This window comes from Macrobrachium rosenbergii, chromosome 20 (assembly GCF_040412425.1).
Source record: "Macrobrachium rosenbergii isolate ZJJX-2024 chromosome 20, ASM4041242v1, whole genome shotgun sequence".
Lineage (NCBI taxonomy): Eukaryota > Metazoa > Arthropoda > Malacostraca > Decapoda > Palaemonidae > Macrobrachium > Macrobrachium rosenbergii.
Genome location: NC_089760.1, coordinates 11,177,503 through 11,195,000, shown reverse-complemented (window position 1 = coordinate 11,195,000; position 17,498 = coordinate 11,177,503). Strand labels below are relative to the sequence as shown.

Below are 17,498 nucleotides of genomic sequence, written 5' to 3'. Positions count from 1 at the left end.
CGATTAAACTGCCTACTGTCATCATCCTTTTTTATTACATAGTCATTTCCCCGCACTGTTAAAGATTTTTTTAGTCATTGTTTTTACAGGTAAGAGTTATCAGTTATCTCCTCATGTATAAGCCAGTCATTACGAACAAAGTAGCATTATCATTGGTTATTTGTAAAAACATTAGACAAATCTATGTAAACTTCTCTCATACAAAATATAAAAATTTTGTACTTCTTTATCATGTTTTAATGATTACTAATAATTGGCGAAATTACCATACTCTAAAGAGAATGCAAAAGTTGTGAATGCTTCTCACTAGTAGACGTACCTAGTCAGTGGCACTGACATTGTTCCATGATATTTTCTACTCCTCCTAATAGTATTGTGCTGACTCTTCAGTACAAATTCGACTGCAAACGTAAACAACATGAAACACTCTGGTACCCTCTATTTTTCAATTCATCTTATACTGATAACACGATTAGAAGGCCGATTCTTGCTTTGACTTTTTTAGTAGAGTGATTTTGTGAAACGTAGTGATGTCAATCGTTTATTCGCTTCATTCATGGAAATAAGCTGGAGTAAATATTTTTTTTTCTTTGCCGTATGATGATATTTAACATTTTTCACGGAAAATGAAATAGATTTAATAATCATATTTATTGGAGCATATCTATTTCCACCACATCTATTTCTTGGATACCTGGACGTGAAACTCGGATAGGCCTGACCGTTGACATGACACTCGCGACCTTGACATAAACGAGAGAGAGAGAGAGAGAGAGAGAGAGAGAGAGAGAGAGAGAGAGAGAGAGAGAGAGAGAGAGAGATTGGAGATGCCTGGAAAGACTGGAAATGACGTCATAGGGAAGGCAATCATGTGTGAATGAGATGGGAGTGGGAATCAGACGCACGAATGGGAATGGGTCAGGCACGGATGTCAGCTGGGAGATAGATGACGATCTCCGAACTTCCAAAGTGTCATAGCATGGGCGTACGTTCATTTACGAACGAGATAGTGTATTATAATATTGGCCCGAATAGTACTTAATGGGAGATTTAGTTATATTTTTACCAAAACGTATAAGCTAGGTGAGAGTTCTTATTCGAAAATAATGTTCTGTAAACTGAAAATACTAAAAGATGATCTTGAGTGAATCACTCGAGATCTTTGTTTTTATTACTTTCTACGATTCTCGCACTTATGTCCTTTACTTATCGTAGTGCTGCTTATATTAAATATACAATAGTTTTATTAGTCGCCTTAAGCTAAAAGTGGTAGTGACGGTATGCAAAGAATGAAAAATAAAGTATGTGAAAGTTTAGGGTAGCTTGTAATATACTAGACTCGCTATCCATATTCATTCATATATTTATCCTTTATATATATTATATATATTATATATAATATATATTATATATATATATTATATATATATACATATATATGTATATTTATCCTTTCAACTAACATCAACTGCGCTTGTTTTCATCCCATTGTCTTTTAAAACCTAAGGTCAGTATTTTTTTACTACTACAGACTTACCACAAATACAGCGTTTAATTAAGGTGTTTCACTCACAACTTTCATAGCTAATTACTCTTGCAAAACCACAGGATATCCAAAACAAACATATGGCGAGAGAGAGAGAGAGAGAGAGAGAGAGAGAGAGAGAGAGAGAGAGAGAGAGAGAGAGTGCGTACAAAATTGTTGCTTTCCATATTCAGCACAGAAATTTCTAGAAGTAAAGTACTTATCACGAGGTATAGACTGGTTTCTAATTCTTTTAAGTTACTAATGAAACCAAGATATAACCACATTGATCAAAACAGTCGAAAAACTCATCTTCATAGATACGTTCTCTTGAGGCATCGGTGAGATAAGTTATAGTTCACTCAAGTCCTAAGACATGCTACTAGTAATCTAAGAGATATTTGGAAATTAACTAAAAGTAAAATTCATAGTTAAGTAAAGCTGCTTTTGGTTTCAGTATTGGTAACATACGTTTAATTCCAATTTGTTTCGTATTCCTACAGGACACGAGGCTTTAGGAGCAGGGTGAAGACCATCTAGAGGATGTCTTTGAAAACAAAAAAGAAAGGAAGACAAGGAAACACGAAAGAGAGGTAAGCGTTTATAAAGTACTGTTACTTTATACAATGTTAAGTTCATGTGGTACGTTCTGAATTATCTTGAATTAGTTCAAATGAATTCAGTAACAAATGGCAACTCAGAAGGTGGGAAAACAGCGAAAATTTGACATAACATAAACTGTGATATACGCCAACTTTTAATTTCGCAGCAGATGTTTATTCTTATATTTAGTTTGTAAAAAATTTTGGTTAGCTTTTTAAGAGTCATTTTAAGAAATTTTTCAAAGATTTACCTAGCTGATTCGCATGTTACTGAATTATAGTACTTAAGCTACTTAAAAAGTTCCTGTAAAACCTTGTTTGAAACAGTAGGTAAGGTACTGTAACCTATTATTAGGTGGTAATAAGCATATACACCATTGTTTTCAATGACTTATACTATGGAAAATTGGTAAGTTGCCAACAAAAATTCTAGTAAGACTCCTAATACGTTAGTTATGGTTATGATAGGGATATATATATATATATATATATATATATATATATATATATATATATATATATATATATATATATATATATATATATATATATATATATATATATATATAGTATATATATATATATATATATACTGTATGTGTGTGTGTATGTATGTATGTTTGTGTGTTACTATGCGCGTGACAGTACTGAAATTAATTCACGTTATTTATAACTGAAGAGCTTCACCTAGATAAAGTTGCAAATTTTCTCATTGAAATTTTGTATTTATTCCTTTTGTCTGTCAGCTTGCATCTGTTTTTTTTTATTTCATTATTAATTTCTACGTGATCACCAGTAACTTTAAATGCTTAATTAATTGTTAATTATTGTAGTGAGTTTCACGGACTAAAGCAAAACAATTAAGAAGAAACAGTGTTATAAAAACAATTTTTAATTACTCGTTGTAGATGGAAAGATGTCTACAGAAAGAAAAATTACATATTGTTATTTGATCATAAATCTCAAAATGATATTTTATATATTTTTCATTATTACATAACCAAATTTTTTATTAAGAAGAAAAAATGTAACACTTAAGAGGAACGCATACATATCTATGCACCATCTAAAATAAGTAAGAAAACTAAATAGAAAAATAATGTTGAAATGGGCCAAGACAAAAGGCATCCGGAAATGCAAGACAATGAGATAAAAACGAAAAGTGTGGATGCCTCTTCATAAACATCACGTTTGCAAAATCCACCAAAGAGTTTGTCGGAGGAGAGGTGGCATTTCAGCGTCCCGGCATTGCACTTTAAAAGAAAGGTAAAACCTTCCTTAAACGTCGGACGTGAGGTCGTCCTGTCCAATGTAAGCCCCACTTGAACACGCATAAAAGCAATTTGCGAAGTTGGACTGCAGGCAACACAACCTGCCTTCGGATAGTATTAGATCTAAAATGCATGAGTCGGAAGCCATTGAAGATGGCGCCATTTGCATTCAAAACGTGGCAAGGATAACCACTTACATAAAGCTGGGTAGTTAGCCTTTTACCATTACTTAACATAAAAATACGTCTTCATTCATCAGTTTTATTTACATAATTGAGTGTCTGCACAAAATTACTGTTCATATCAGTGATAATCCATAATCCTTTCACTATGAGTCTTAGTTCAAAAATTAGATAGATCTGTGACTGGATGATAGAAGGTTTCAAAGTAAAGGCATAAATACTGTAAAAAGTACATTTTATAAATTCGAATAATTGAGTCATATAGATACACAAAAGAACCCATTCTCATGAAGGTAACTGAAAATTTTATATTTTCAATTAGGTTATAGTTATATTTTAAAATTAAGATACATATTTGAAAACCGAATTCAAAGGAGCTCGTTTATATGCAAGTTCATGGCCTGAATTTAGTTTCAAAAGTCGCACAGAACATGTCTTGAGACGATAACTAGAAAGTGGGGTAGTGGAAATTTTGCCCGTATAGTGTCATTAATATCTTTTAATGTTAATGTTCCTTGCATTCATGCATTTTTAATCTCTCTCTCTCTCTCTCTCTCTCTCTCTCTCTCTCTCTCTCTTAAGAACTTAGTCCTCAACTCCAGTTTGCTTGATGGAAAGCTTAGAAATCAGTATCATTACAGTATAATGTTAATTACTACGTATGTAATCAGCTAAAGGACTCAAAACCATTACCATTGCCCAGCTGTGCACGTATACATTGAACCAGTTAACTATAGCTTATTCTATCTGTTATCCAACTTAAATTGCAGTAATTAGCAAAACCTTCCCAAGATACTCAAACAAAACATGTATAGAATATGAAAACTGTAAACTGTCTTAGAAATGGTAATTATATTATTATAAGGCAGACTTAAGCCGAGCTCTTTTCTTCAACCATTCTCCTATTTTGCTGGAATCGATTTCCATAGATACTTAAACACAGATGCTAGCAATTCTCTAATCTCGTGTTTTCTAAACTTCTTGTATCGTTGTTCTTGTAATAGAGCATATCACCGAGGGAATAAGGTTGAACCTCCACAAAATTTACAAGTCATCATTAAATTTTCTTTTCTGGTTGGTAAAGTATGTTTAAAGGACATATGCCATTTTATTGTAGGTTCATCTGTCTGTAGAATGAAATTCATTTTGCTTCTTCCTTGACCTAAAGTTTTCCTACGACTGTGGCAAAGCGGCAGTTTTTAAGTGAAATCCGAGTCCCTTTGTACTAATACTGTTCTCCTACTTGGCACCTCATGATTCTCTGTCATTGTGATATTGTTATTAATTGTACACTGGTGCAAAATAAAAGGAATGCCATGTGTCAAGAGATAATCCAAACAGTGACTTCATTTTCTTAGCCAAAGATTTAGTTAAATGTAAGGATCAACAACATCTACAATTAAGAAGACACGAATAAAGGAATCTAAGTAAAGTTAGAGAGCGATTTTATACATAGTAATTTGTGAAATGCTTAATGTATTGGAGAAGAGGCGGGTCCGAGCCATGCATGTGAAAGTGCCTGTTTATTGTGTAAAAGAAGGTTGATACTATTACAGATTAAATGTTGTGGCATCTAATGTAAAGGATTAACTGACAAATGTGTAAGGTATGTGTAAACGAAGGAAGCTTTCTGAAGGCGTAGATGATATACTTTTTTTAGTTATATAAAGGTTAAGTTTCTATTGGAATAGATGAAACAAAAGTTCTTGGCTTTTTTATATGGCAATAGGTGATAGTGATAAACGATAAAAGGTAGGATTTTAGGATTATGCAATAAATATTCATGGGTTTATTCGTCAGTCAGGTCTTCACTGTGCATTATCTTCCACAAACCTCAATTCATCTCCAGACCCCCATCTCATACTTCTCATTCAAGTAGAAATGTGTCTTCAAACCCTTCTTGTGCCCACGGCATGACCAAGTGACCTCCATTTCCAATCTATCATTATCTCATCTATTTATGGTAGTCCTGTAATTTCATTGTTTGTACCATTTCTAACTCTGTCTTGTTATTGGGCTTCGATTCTTCTTAATTAAAGATTTATTAAATCAACAAAATTTTTACATATAGTTTTACTGTGATCCACACAGCAGTACAATAGTACTAGAATTATGTGTAGTCTTCTTTTAGTATGCAAGTTCATTCTATGTGTTTTATTGAATTCCAACTCTGGACAACCTGTGCTATATATCATAGTTTAAATATGCAAAACATTCAACCTTATCAATTCTCCTCCGTGTAACATATTTATACCTTTTTTGCATAATCTCTCCTGAGTAATTTTGTTTTTGTAGATTATTTTGAATCCCATCTCTACATACACGATGAGTTCTATAACGGAAGCTCTGAAAATCGTGTGGTGCTTTTCTATTTAAAATAGCGTCATCTGCATAATCTAGATCTGCCAAGTTTTTTCGTTATTCCATCTTCAAAAACTATTTCATTATGAATTTTGTTATATATATATATATATATATATATATATATATATATATATATAATTATATATATGTATGTATGTATATATATATATATATATATATATATATACACACACAATAGGTTTATATTGAATTAGCCAACATATATATTTAACCATGGCATTCAGTATTCCATTCCGGTGCAAATTTATGCGACACATTGCGCGAGAACGCGAAGGCCTAATAGCGTTCATTGCATATATCAGTATTGGCTTCACCTCCGTTTCCTTTCCCATAATTCTTCATACCTCAGTGCCATGAGGAGTCATTGGAACTTTTTAACCATTAATCACTTTTTATGTTTTCCATTTCGTTATTTGCTGCGTTCCATCGACTCCTAGTGCCAATAACGCCGAGGTTCACGACCCATAAATCTATATATATCTCCTATCGCCAGCGGCATCCGATAATATGGCTTACATTCCCAAGTGTGAGAGGGCGCGCATTGGCGAGGACCGGAGCCGATTTTTATATTCGCTTGTTCTTTATACGACCGTTCTTTTTAAAACAGTTTTATAAATGCAATGCGTTGTGTCCGTGTCTTGCTTTATGGTCATGTGACCTTATTTCTCTCCGAGCATGCATGTGTTTCATATCTATCTTTAAGTTTAGAAAAGTTATTATGTGAAAAAAATACTTGCTTGCAATTTTTATCAGATAGTGTGTTCATTTCTGAGCTTTTAATCTTCCTGAAAAACGATATGAAAAATATAAGATTAATTACAAATAAGGAGATGACATAAAGGATTATTGATAAAGAAATGGCAAGAAATGGTTTCCATTTCCTACATTTACGACAGAATAATTCTTATTTAAGCATCTATAATTACTTACATACGACACATCAAATGTTTCATTAACCTGGGGCCGGACTCCCTTTTAGCTGTTGAGATTTTAATGCAGATCATTTCCTCATGCACTGATAAAGTATTCACAAAAACGTCGAGATCATATTCCATTACATTCTATCTTTATGATAAAAAAAAGAATTTCCTCGTTAGCCTAAAACAAACTTTTGATTGATGTGATAACTATTCGTAAATAAGAGATCTGTATATATATAATTTATATATATATATATATATATATATATATATATATATATATATATATATATATATATATAAATTTATATGAATATATACATATATATAAACAGGTTTAAGATCTCTTATTTACGAAATTGTTATCATATCAATCAAAAGTTTTTAGACGAACGAGGAAATTCTTTTTTTTTATATTATAAAGATAGAATGTGATGGAGTATGATCTCGACGTTTTTGTGAATATTATTATCTTTCACTTGCCTTCCTCTTTCCCGTGTCATTATGGGAGACTTCTTTTCATTCAGAGTCATGTCAAGGAGTAAAGTAATTCTCTGGTCACTCATTTGCCAAATATATTCTCATGCAAACTTAATTTCAGAGCCAATATAGCCATTGCTTTAAATTGCTCTTTAGTTTACGAAAAAATATGGGGATTAATTCTTTACAAAATATTAAATACTTTTACTGTACATCAGGTCCACAATAATATTCAATGGTATTCTTGTTGATTTCATAAAAAAATGACACAAGCTTTCGAACCCTGTCCTGGGTTCATCTTCAGTCTTCAGAGTTAAACTGAAGATGAACCCAGGACAGGGTTTGAAAGCTTTTGTAACTTTTTTTTATAAAATCAACAAGGATACCATTGAATATTATTGTGGACCTGATATACTACATTAAATACTTTCATATTATGTTCTGTCTCTTTCTGATAAAATCTAGAAAATAGTTAGTTTTACCTTTTAGTGGATGGCCAAGGTAAAATAAAATCTACAGGAATAAATAAAAGGCACCCACAGCTACTAACAAAATGTTGAAACAAAATGCCACTTATTGGACGCCAAAAAAACCGATATCAAAACCTAAAAGTGAAACAAAAAATTTCCCAAAAATCAACATTAAGTTAAATACTGAATTATAAATAAAGATGAAAATGAAAACAATGTTTTCTGCAGTTAAGGATTAATGTTCGTTATAGAAGACAAGAGTTAATTTGCAACAAATCGTAGCAACCTGAGCAAACAAAAAGCAAAAGAGAGGTGCACTACAACACAAAAGCTAATCAGACTAAGGAACATCCAGAAATGGAAATAACACACTCATTTAACATTAAATGACTCTTCTATCGTATTATTAATCTTCTCCAATATAAGCAGTGAACAATTAAATTCAAAGGGGAGCAGTAATTAAATTTTGCAGTATTCCAATATCATGGATTCGTTATCAACTCAATATTCTTATTAACACAAGAGTTCCTTTATATCAACCCCTGTCTGGTTGTCTTAACATTTATTACTCTCTCTCTAAGCCGAAATTTAAATATACAAGCGGCTTAGTTTCGGGTTCACGGATAGAAAGAAAGTCGATGACTTTTGGACCAGTCATCTGCAATTGTGATTCATTGGTATTTATTTTTATTGTGAATTATCTATTAAAACGCTAAAAGTTCTCATCACGAAACGGAATACTCTAAGGTGGCTTCACGAGACCATTTAGTGCAATATTGTTATTGGAGAAAGAGGTAAGTTTTCTTGTATGGGTAATTGTAAAAGAAAAAAAAAATCCTTCCCTTTGTAACACCTGTACCTTATATCTTCTCCCTCGCCTTATCCCTTCTACCTTACCCAATCACTTCTCCCTCACTCTTTAACTTCTCTCACTCACTCTATCTCTTCTACCTCACCCTATCTTCTCCTTCAAACTATTTCTTCACCCTCACCTTATCTTCTCCTTCACCCTATTTCTGCTCCCTCACCCTATCTCTTCTACCTTACCCTATCCCATCATCCTCACTCCATCCCTTCTCCCTCACCCTGTCTCTTCTACCTCCCCCTTCTCCGGCCCCCTTACCCTCCTTCTCTCATCCCACCCACCTTGGTCTCTAATCATATATCATTTATATCGCAGCATTTTCACATTAACCAGTCATATTACTGTAATCAAATTAACTGACTACGATATGACACGTGAAGCTTCTTGATTGGTCACTGATGTGATGAATGTCACTGTAGTTCGATAATAAGTGGCACGGCCTGGTTGGTTACTTATTAAAGAGTAATGTCATGATCCTTCTATTGCTGCCGACATCCTTTGCAGTCGCCTTATCTACCCAGAAAATATTTATTCTTTCTATAAACCAGAATTATATCAAGAATAGAATATTAGTTTTAGATATATATATATATATATATATATATATATATATATATATATATATATATATATATATATATATATATATATATATATATATATATATATATATATATATATCGGTTGGGAATTATTTGATAGAAGCCATAATTTTCACAAAAAATAATCGCATAGGGAGAGAAATCATGAAAATATGTTTGTAATAGAGTTTGTTGCGTTTCTGACCACATCTGCACTCTTTTCATTCAAATATTTACGTCTATGAAAGCTATACTTCATTCCATTTTGTTATTTTGGTCCCTGTGATATGAAATAGCCAGGACAAAACCTCCTTAATAGTAGTGCAAACGCCTCGTCCATTCTGTTGTCACTGGCAGTAATTTATTTATAACGATATATAATGGAAGAATGTACATATATTCATCGAGAAATGGATCTCCTTACCATACGTGAATAGGGCTGCATGTAGGCTATCTGTATTAGCAAGAATGTTAAATGATCGTTGAGTAGCAAGGATATACCCAACTCTATCAGTCATATATTTGAAAGATAGTGTACATCATAAAAGTTTTGTATCTATTTTCATAAAAGCATGTGCCTATTTTGCTAAAAATCATGCTATGAAGAATATATTTCCTTCAAGTCAAATACATTTTTTTTATAATAGAGAACTATAAACTGATAAAACGAATAAAGATTACGCGACTTTACAATACAATGCTTGAAATAATATGAGTATAATAATCTATGCTCCATAGAATCGGTCGTAAATTGCGCCTTGTGAAAATGTAAATTACTAGGCTTTGTATCCATATTTTACCATAAGGGTAAGGGGCAATTGTTCAGTAACCTTTGCCTTGTGAATGTTTTTAAAAACCCAAAGAATTTAGACAAGGGTTAAGTCAGTGGTTGAAAAGTTGGGATGATTCTTTGTAGACAAAATAATTTTATATATATATATATATATATATATATATATATATATATATATATATATATATATATATATATATATATATATATATATATATAGTTCAATGATTTCAGTAGTTTTGCAAACTTTGCAGTCACTACTACCACAACTGAATCTACTATCTTAATACATATGTATTATCCAGGCATTTTCAGTGTTACCCATAGTCAGCGCTTGTTACTGCCAAGTTACTTATATTATCAAAATATCTACTGCCAAAAGAAAATTAGGAAACGAGTTCATGGAAACACGGAGCATCAAATTACTTTTGTATAGTTTTTTGTGCGTGTTTTCTCAAAAAGGTTCGGAAACACTGAATCATGCGATTGAAAGAGACGGAATTTTGTTATGCAGATTACAGCAATCGTCAGCTATTTCTTTTCCCTGTGACAAGTTTTTTTTTCTCGTGAAATCAAGAGAAGATTTAAGGAACTTATTGCGCAACTAAAATCTTTTGAGAGATTCTAATTTTCCGACAAACATTTTAGAGCATATGGTATTTCGTTACCTAAAAGCAAAACAATTGTTCTCCCCAGAGTTTTATTAAGGATACTATTGCTATTTTCCCTTTTGATTTTTTTCAACGACGCCACGGAAAAAATGACTACTGTATATTCATTCCACATCATTCTTCTTAGAAATAGAAATAACATGAATAAACAATGGTCTTCCCTCTTAAAAAAAAACTATTAGAGTTTACTTAGCGTAAAACCGATAGACGAAAGCGTTAACTATAGACTGTTGCTTGATAAATCAATTGCTCAAACTTATAGTATGTGAAAAATACTTATATATAATGCACACAAGAGCTTCATTTCAGAAATATTAAACGCTAAATTCTCGCTCCATATTCTTAAAATTGGAAAACGTCCTTTTTTTATCTTAAGAAAATTAGTCAGTAACAATTTGCTGCTTTCACTCCCCCTACTCTTCCTGTGAATACCCTCATGTCCCTAGCACCCTCCCCACTTAACTTTCTCTCCGCCATGCCCTTCGCTATCTTACCTTTTATTTCACCCTTTGACTTCTCCCTGAACCTTTTCCGTCCGCCTTTTGCACCCACACTGATTGCTAATCAAACATCGAAGGTATTTATAAACCAAACATATCAACTAATAACTATATGATCCGCGACGACTCACGATCGCTTATTTGAAATTAATTAATGAATGACTCCATACTCGTTTGACAGTATGTCGCGCTTCCTGACTGGTTGCGCAGTATCAACGAATGACGTCACGTTCGATCGATAGCAGCCAATAAGTTTTATATTGTGAATGTTCATTTTTCTTACGAAATGACGTGCCAGTGTGGGATGGAACTAAGAATTTCAGTAGTATCGTAGAAAAGAATCTGCGTAAATGCTCTAATCCGTATGACACCAATTAGGCTAGCGGAGAGAAAAGTTGTTGGAGATTATTTCTAGGACAGTAAATCCCTACTACAAGCAGTACAAATCAAAATGTACGGACAGTAAGGCCATGTTAAAAAAGAAAAAGTGTAAAATAAATGGACGATCACGAATGCCTTTTGCTTTGTTCATTGTTGAACTAAGTTACGTAAAAATTGAATGAGATGCTAAATTAGAAATTAATTAAACAGGAAATGTCGAACATAAGCAAAAAAAAAAAAGCCGAGTGTACAGTATATCCATTTTAAATACAATACGACAATAAAAGCGAGAAAGAGAGAAATTAATTACAGTTCCTCAAAATGAACTCAGGGAGTACATATAAAAGTGAAAGTTTTATTTAATTTAATTTCACAACTGACGGAGAACAAGCATACTAGAAACTACCTTATTATTGTTTATAAAATTTCTCTTTATTAAAGGCTTGTGAGCTCTCCTTTTCCCTGCTGGTACACTTAATTGATGTGATAGGCATTTTGTTTATTCACCCTTTTCAGGAAATTCTGGACACCCGACGCTATTCTTTAGTTGAAACGTATTTAAAATGCGCAAAAATATGCTTTGATGATAATTATTCGCTTTGAAGTTGAAAGTAAAATGAAAAACGAAATGAATTAGTATAAACAAGGGGTTCTCTGGAAATAATGGGCAATTCTGTAGCCTCATTTTCGTTATATTGCTATGTAATTCATGAATGCAGACATTGCTATAGGCTTTGTATGCAAGGTTAGCTCGTTTTTTTTTCACGGTATTCATTACAGAAAATCAAATAAGCCTTGATCATATTGAAAACATAAATACTTTTTTACGAATAAAAATATTAAAAACTTTTCATTAAAAATATAATCATTGAACAATATTTTAGGGTTTTATTCCGTAAGCATTTTGTAAGTCGTGCAGATAATTGCATCTGTAAGTAACTGGACTATTTATTTGTAATTTATTTTTAAAATTGCACATGGCACAAGTATATATATATATATATATGTGTGTGTATGTGTATACATTTATATATATATATATATATATATATATATATATATATATATATATATATATATATATATATATATATATATATATATATATATATATATGTATATATATATATATATATATATATATATATATATATATATATATATATATATATATATATATATATATATATATATATATATATATATATATATATATATATATATATATATATATATATATATATATATATATATATATATATATATATATATATATATATATATATATGGATTATTGTAAATCGTGCTGTTGATAAAATCCTAGTCATTGCTGAATTATTCAATAATTACTTGACTATCATTTTTAGCTCTAATTTCCTTAAAAAAGAAAAGGTTTGTCCTGAGCCTTGGAGTCAGCATTTCTGCTAAAGAAACGTAAGCTGATGTTACGTGCAAATATTTGAATGTAAGAAGTCGAGGTTTAAGTCATTCTTAAAAAAGACTGTGACAGATGGAATACGCTCGTTTCTCATGGCGGTAATTCAGGGATTTTGGATAGTGGAGTGGAAATAAAACTCTGAAGACAAGGAATTTAATTACCTCGAAAAAGCATTAAACAACACCAAACGGAAAGTTAGAGATTAAAAAAATTCAAGTTTTTAAGAGCACCGTTAAATGGTTCTTGAGAAACAAAATAAAAAAAAAACGTAGTGCAGTTTGAACCTTGAAAAAAACAGCTTCACGCGCGAATGAGATTAGAGAAAATGCTTTTGCAGTAACCATAATAAACAGACAACGTTTTGGTTTTTTCATTAGCCAAGGAAAAATACAACTAGCTCTCTGTTTTCATGTGGAATAATGGATATATAAATTTAGGCGAATGGCCAAGCGCTGGGATCTAAGAGGTCAATCAGAACTGAAAGGGAAATTGATTGTAAAAAGGCTTTAAAGGTGTAACACCAGGGAAACCTCGTACTGTGAAACAATTGTTAGTTGAGGATGGCAAGTAAGATGGAAGAAAGAGAGTATGAACAGAGGTACTTTAAAAGGAATAAAAGGGGTTGCAGCTAGGGGCCGATGGGACGCTGCAAAGAACCTTAAGTAATGCCGACAGTTCACCGCTGAGGCTCACGGACGGTACCACCCCCATACGTGGTTCATGTGGAATAAAAGAATGAATAAATTGATGTGACCTTGGAAGCGTTTCGACTAATCTTAAAGTAAAATAAATTCTGAAATGTATCCTATTAACTCAACCAATGGATAATACAGCGTAAGAGAAATATCTTTAGCATAATCAACATCTTTTTTCGGCTCAATTAATCTTTTCAATTGTTGGGTTTTTAATTTATTTAAAAGATTGACCAATTTCAGATTAACATTGTGGCCTACAATTATGAAAGTTTTTTTTTCTAAATGTTATCCGAAGACAATGCTTATATTGTTGCCATGAACAGAAAAAAAACATTCAAAATTTCTAAGGTAATACTTGTTATTACCGTTATCTTAAAGTTAGATTATTATTATTGAAATATTTTTTCTAGGCTACTGAGCTGATTATCAGTTCTCATAGGGCTGGCTCGAAGGATTTGTTTTTATTTATTTTTTTATTTATATTTTGTCAATTAAAGTAAAATTTTTTAAAAACTTTATAATTGGATTGATTTTAAATGTTGAATGTTCTGATAAAATTTCACTTATCGATTTATTTCCAAAACTTGATGTTCGCTGATGATTATACTCTGGACATTCACACAACAAATGTTTAATTGTTATCATTAATTTATGTTCTGAGCATTCAGGAGCAAGGTTATGTGGATTATTTATTAGGTGTCCGTGTGTTAGACAAGAATGGTCTATGAAGAGACGTGTCAGAATTGCTTGCGTGTGTCTTTCTTTTTGGTATGATGAACTTCATTTTATAACACTAGGTTTTATTTGTTTTAATTTGTTACTTACAGGTTCGTAATTCCATATATTTTGCCATCTTTTATACCTATTTTCATATGTGTTATATAATCATTAATAGGGATACTGGCATTTGATCTTGTCATATGGGTTGTTTTTTTGGCTTTTCGAGTCGCTAAAAACCACAAAATTATTGAATGATGTTTCTTTAATTATTTTTATGGCTGATGCAATTGCGCATACCGCTGCTCTGAATACTGGGGCATTATCAGGCAGAGAAATTGATACGCTTTGTCATGGAATACTGCTGCATATCCCACTCCGTATTGTGATTTAGATCCGTCCGTGTATATTGCATAATGTTGACCTTCTCGACTTATATGTCATACTGTATGTTGTCGATGGTGTTCTGAAGTATATAAGTAACTTTTTGATAAATATTTTAAGTGCGTGCAAATTCTTTAAGAATACAGTCTTTATATATAAAATTTCTCGAAAAATAAACATTTCCAGTATATCACTATATAGTTTTCTTTTTGTTTTTAATTATGAAGCGTTTTGTCAAGAGGTTTCTAATTAGTAACTGTCCCGATGTCTTTAACAGTATTTACCTTATGTATTATCCCCATACACAGACACGTGTATTATATATATATATATATATATATATATATATATATATATATATATATATATATATATATATATATATATATATATATATATATATATATATATATATATATATATACATATATATATATATATGTAATTATAATATACCAATGCCTTCTTAACTTCTCGAATTATTCGCTTTTTGGATACGCTTGTCACTACAAAGCCTTTAAGATCCAGAGCAAGAAATTGAAGTGGTTGTGATGTCTGGTCACGGAAACATCACAGCTACTTCAATATCTTGCTCGTGGATCTTAAAGGCTTTGTGTGACAAGCGTATCAAAAAGCAAGAATTGAGAAGTTAAGAGGCATTGTGGCTATTACAATTACATATGTATCTGGTAAAAGTGACTAGTAGATTATATATATATATATATATATATATATATATATATATATATATATATATATATATATATATATATATATATATATATATATATATATATATATATATATATATATATATATATATATATATATATATATATAAGCGCTTTTAGCAAATCAAAATCATATATTTCGGTTAACATTACTTCAACACCGATCATTGGTGAATCTGGACAGTTGGTAACTGGCAAGATTATTTACTTGGAATATGCAAGTGTGGAAGAACAAACAGCGTAGGCGGTTGTCCTGTGGAGAAATAGGTTCCATCCGATATTTCTAGACCACATTAGATCCCACCTGCGTTGAGTATGGCGGGTACTGGAAGACTTGCCTAAGAACAGGTCTTAAAATGAACTTGGCTGTGAAATTTTATGACCGGTATTTTCCTTACAAATTCATATTCTCAGTTTTCCTGATGATGGAGGATTCCAGAATCTCCCTTTTGCTCGGCAGTTAATTTTAAAAAACTCTCAGCCTCATTCCAATTTTTTGTATGACCAGTATCCTTCATATATACGAAAATCCCTGGAGCTCTCTGAACCACATCGGACTGACCCCTTTCATGCGCCATTTCCGATCCTACTAACGACGATATTCCACACCTGCATAATCCTCATAAATATTCTTGTCACTTACCAAATGTCCTCATTCACCATTGTTCAGGATTGATACACTGTCCTGTCGACATATGTCATTCTGTTGCGTCAATAATGTGTTTATAATCTTCATATATAATGTAAACGTGATGAGTAACGACTTGTCTAACGATGCTTGAGGGGTCACATGTTCTTCTAATCTATAGTCTTATTTAGCGGGTTAGAAATGAGAAATTCATGTTGACAACCAGTAGGAGGTGTAACATTACGTATACACACCAGATATTCTTGTAGGACCTATATATGCAATCGGAAAAAGAGGTTTAATAGTTACACAGATCTCTTCAGCCACGTAGTTTGGTCTCGGTGGAAGCAAATGGCCCAATCACTAAGGGAAGTGGGGCGTGATTTCCATATAAATCACTTTAATTGGTGCCTCCTCTATGATTCTCAAGGGCAATGGCACGGAATTTCTGCCGATCTTAATTGATCAAACTAATTAATTCATTACCGTAGAATGCTGCTTCATGTGTGTGTGATGAGTCCATAATTGTATCCTCAATCCTGTTATTGGAACGTCTTTTCTTATGTTAATTTGTTTTAGAATTTTTCCATTGTTCTTATTATGAATAGTGCGAGAATAGCTTCATTTCTGTAAGAAGGAAAACATGCGAAATTATGTTATTTTAAAATCAATATATATATATATATATATATATATATATATATATATATATATATATATATATATATATATATATATATATATATTAACTTTATCACATACACAATGCATTAGTTATTTTAAAATTAATGGAGTTCTTATATATAGTATTATATATATATATATATATCCAATATATAAAAATATATATATGAATGAGGTCCTTTGTAATATATATATATATATATATATATATATATATATATATATATATATATATATATAATATATATATATATATATATATATATATATATATATATATATATATATATATTATATATATATGTATGTATATATATGTATATGTATGTATGTATGTATGTATATATATATATATATATATATATATATATATATATATATATATATATATATATATATAGAGAGAGAGAGAGAGAGAGAAAAAATGGGTATATTCTCTTACTAAATATCGTATATTGAAATAAATCTCAGATCTTTACTCTCTAATCGTAATAGGATGATTAACTTCTAGATGAATTTACTGAGGCATCAATGTCGTGATGCGAAAATATGAGTGAGGCAGGACAAAGTCAGGTATATGGAAACATCAAAGCAA

The 17,498-nt window shown here is 31.4% G+C and overlaps 1 protein-coding gene across 1 annotated transcript in view; it reads left to right on the top strand.

Moving 5' to 3' along the window:
- LOC136849044 (major facilitator superfamily domain-containing protein 6-like) overlaps positions 1 to 17,498 on the top strand; it is a 725,072-nt gene that overhangs the window by 572,501 nt on the left and 135,073 nt on the right. The window contains exon 13 of the mRNA XM_067121936.1: positions 2,029 to 2,118. The gene's annotated coding sequence lies outside the window, so the exon portion shown is untranslated. The remainder of the gene's footprint in view (positions 1 to 2,028; positions 2,119 to 17,498) is intronic.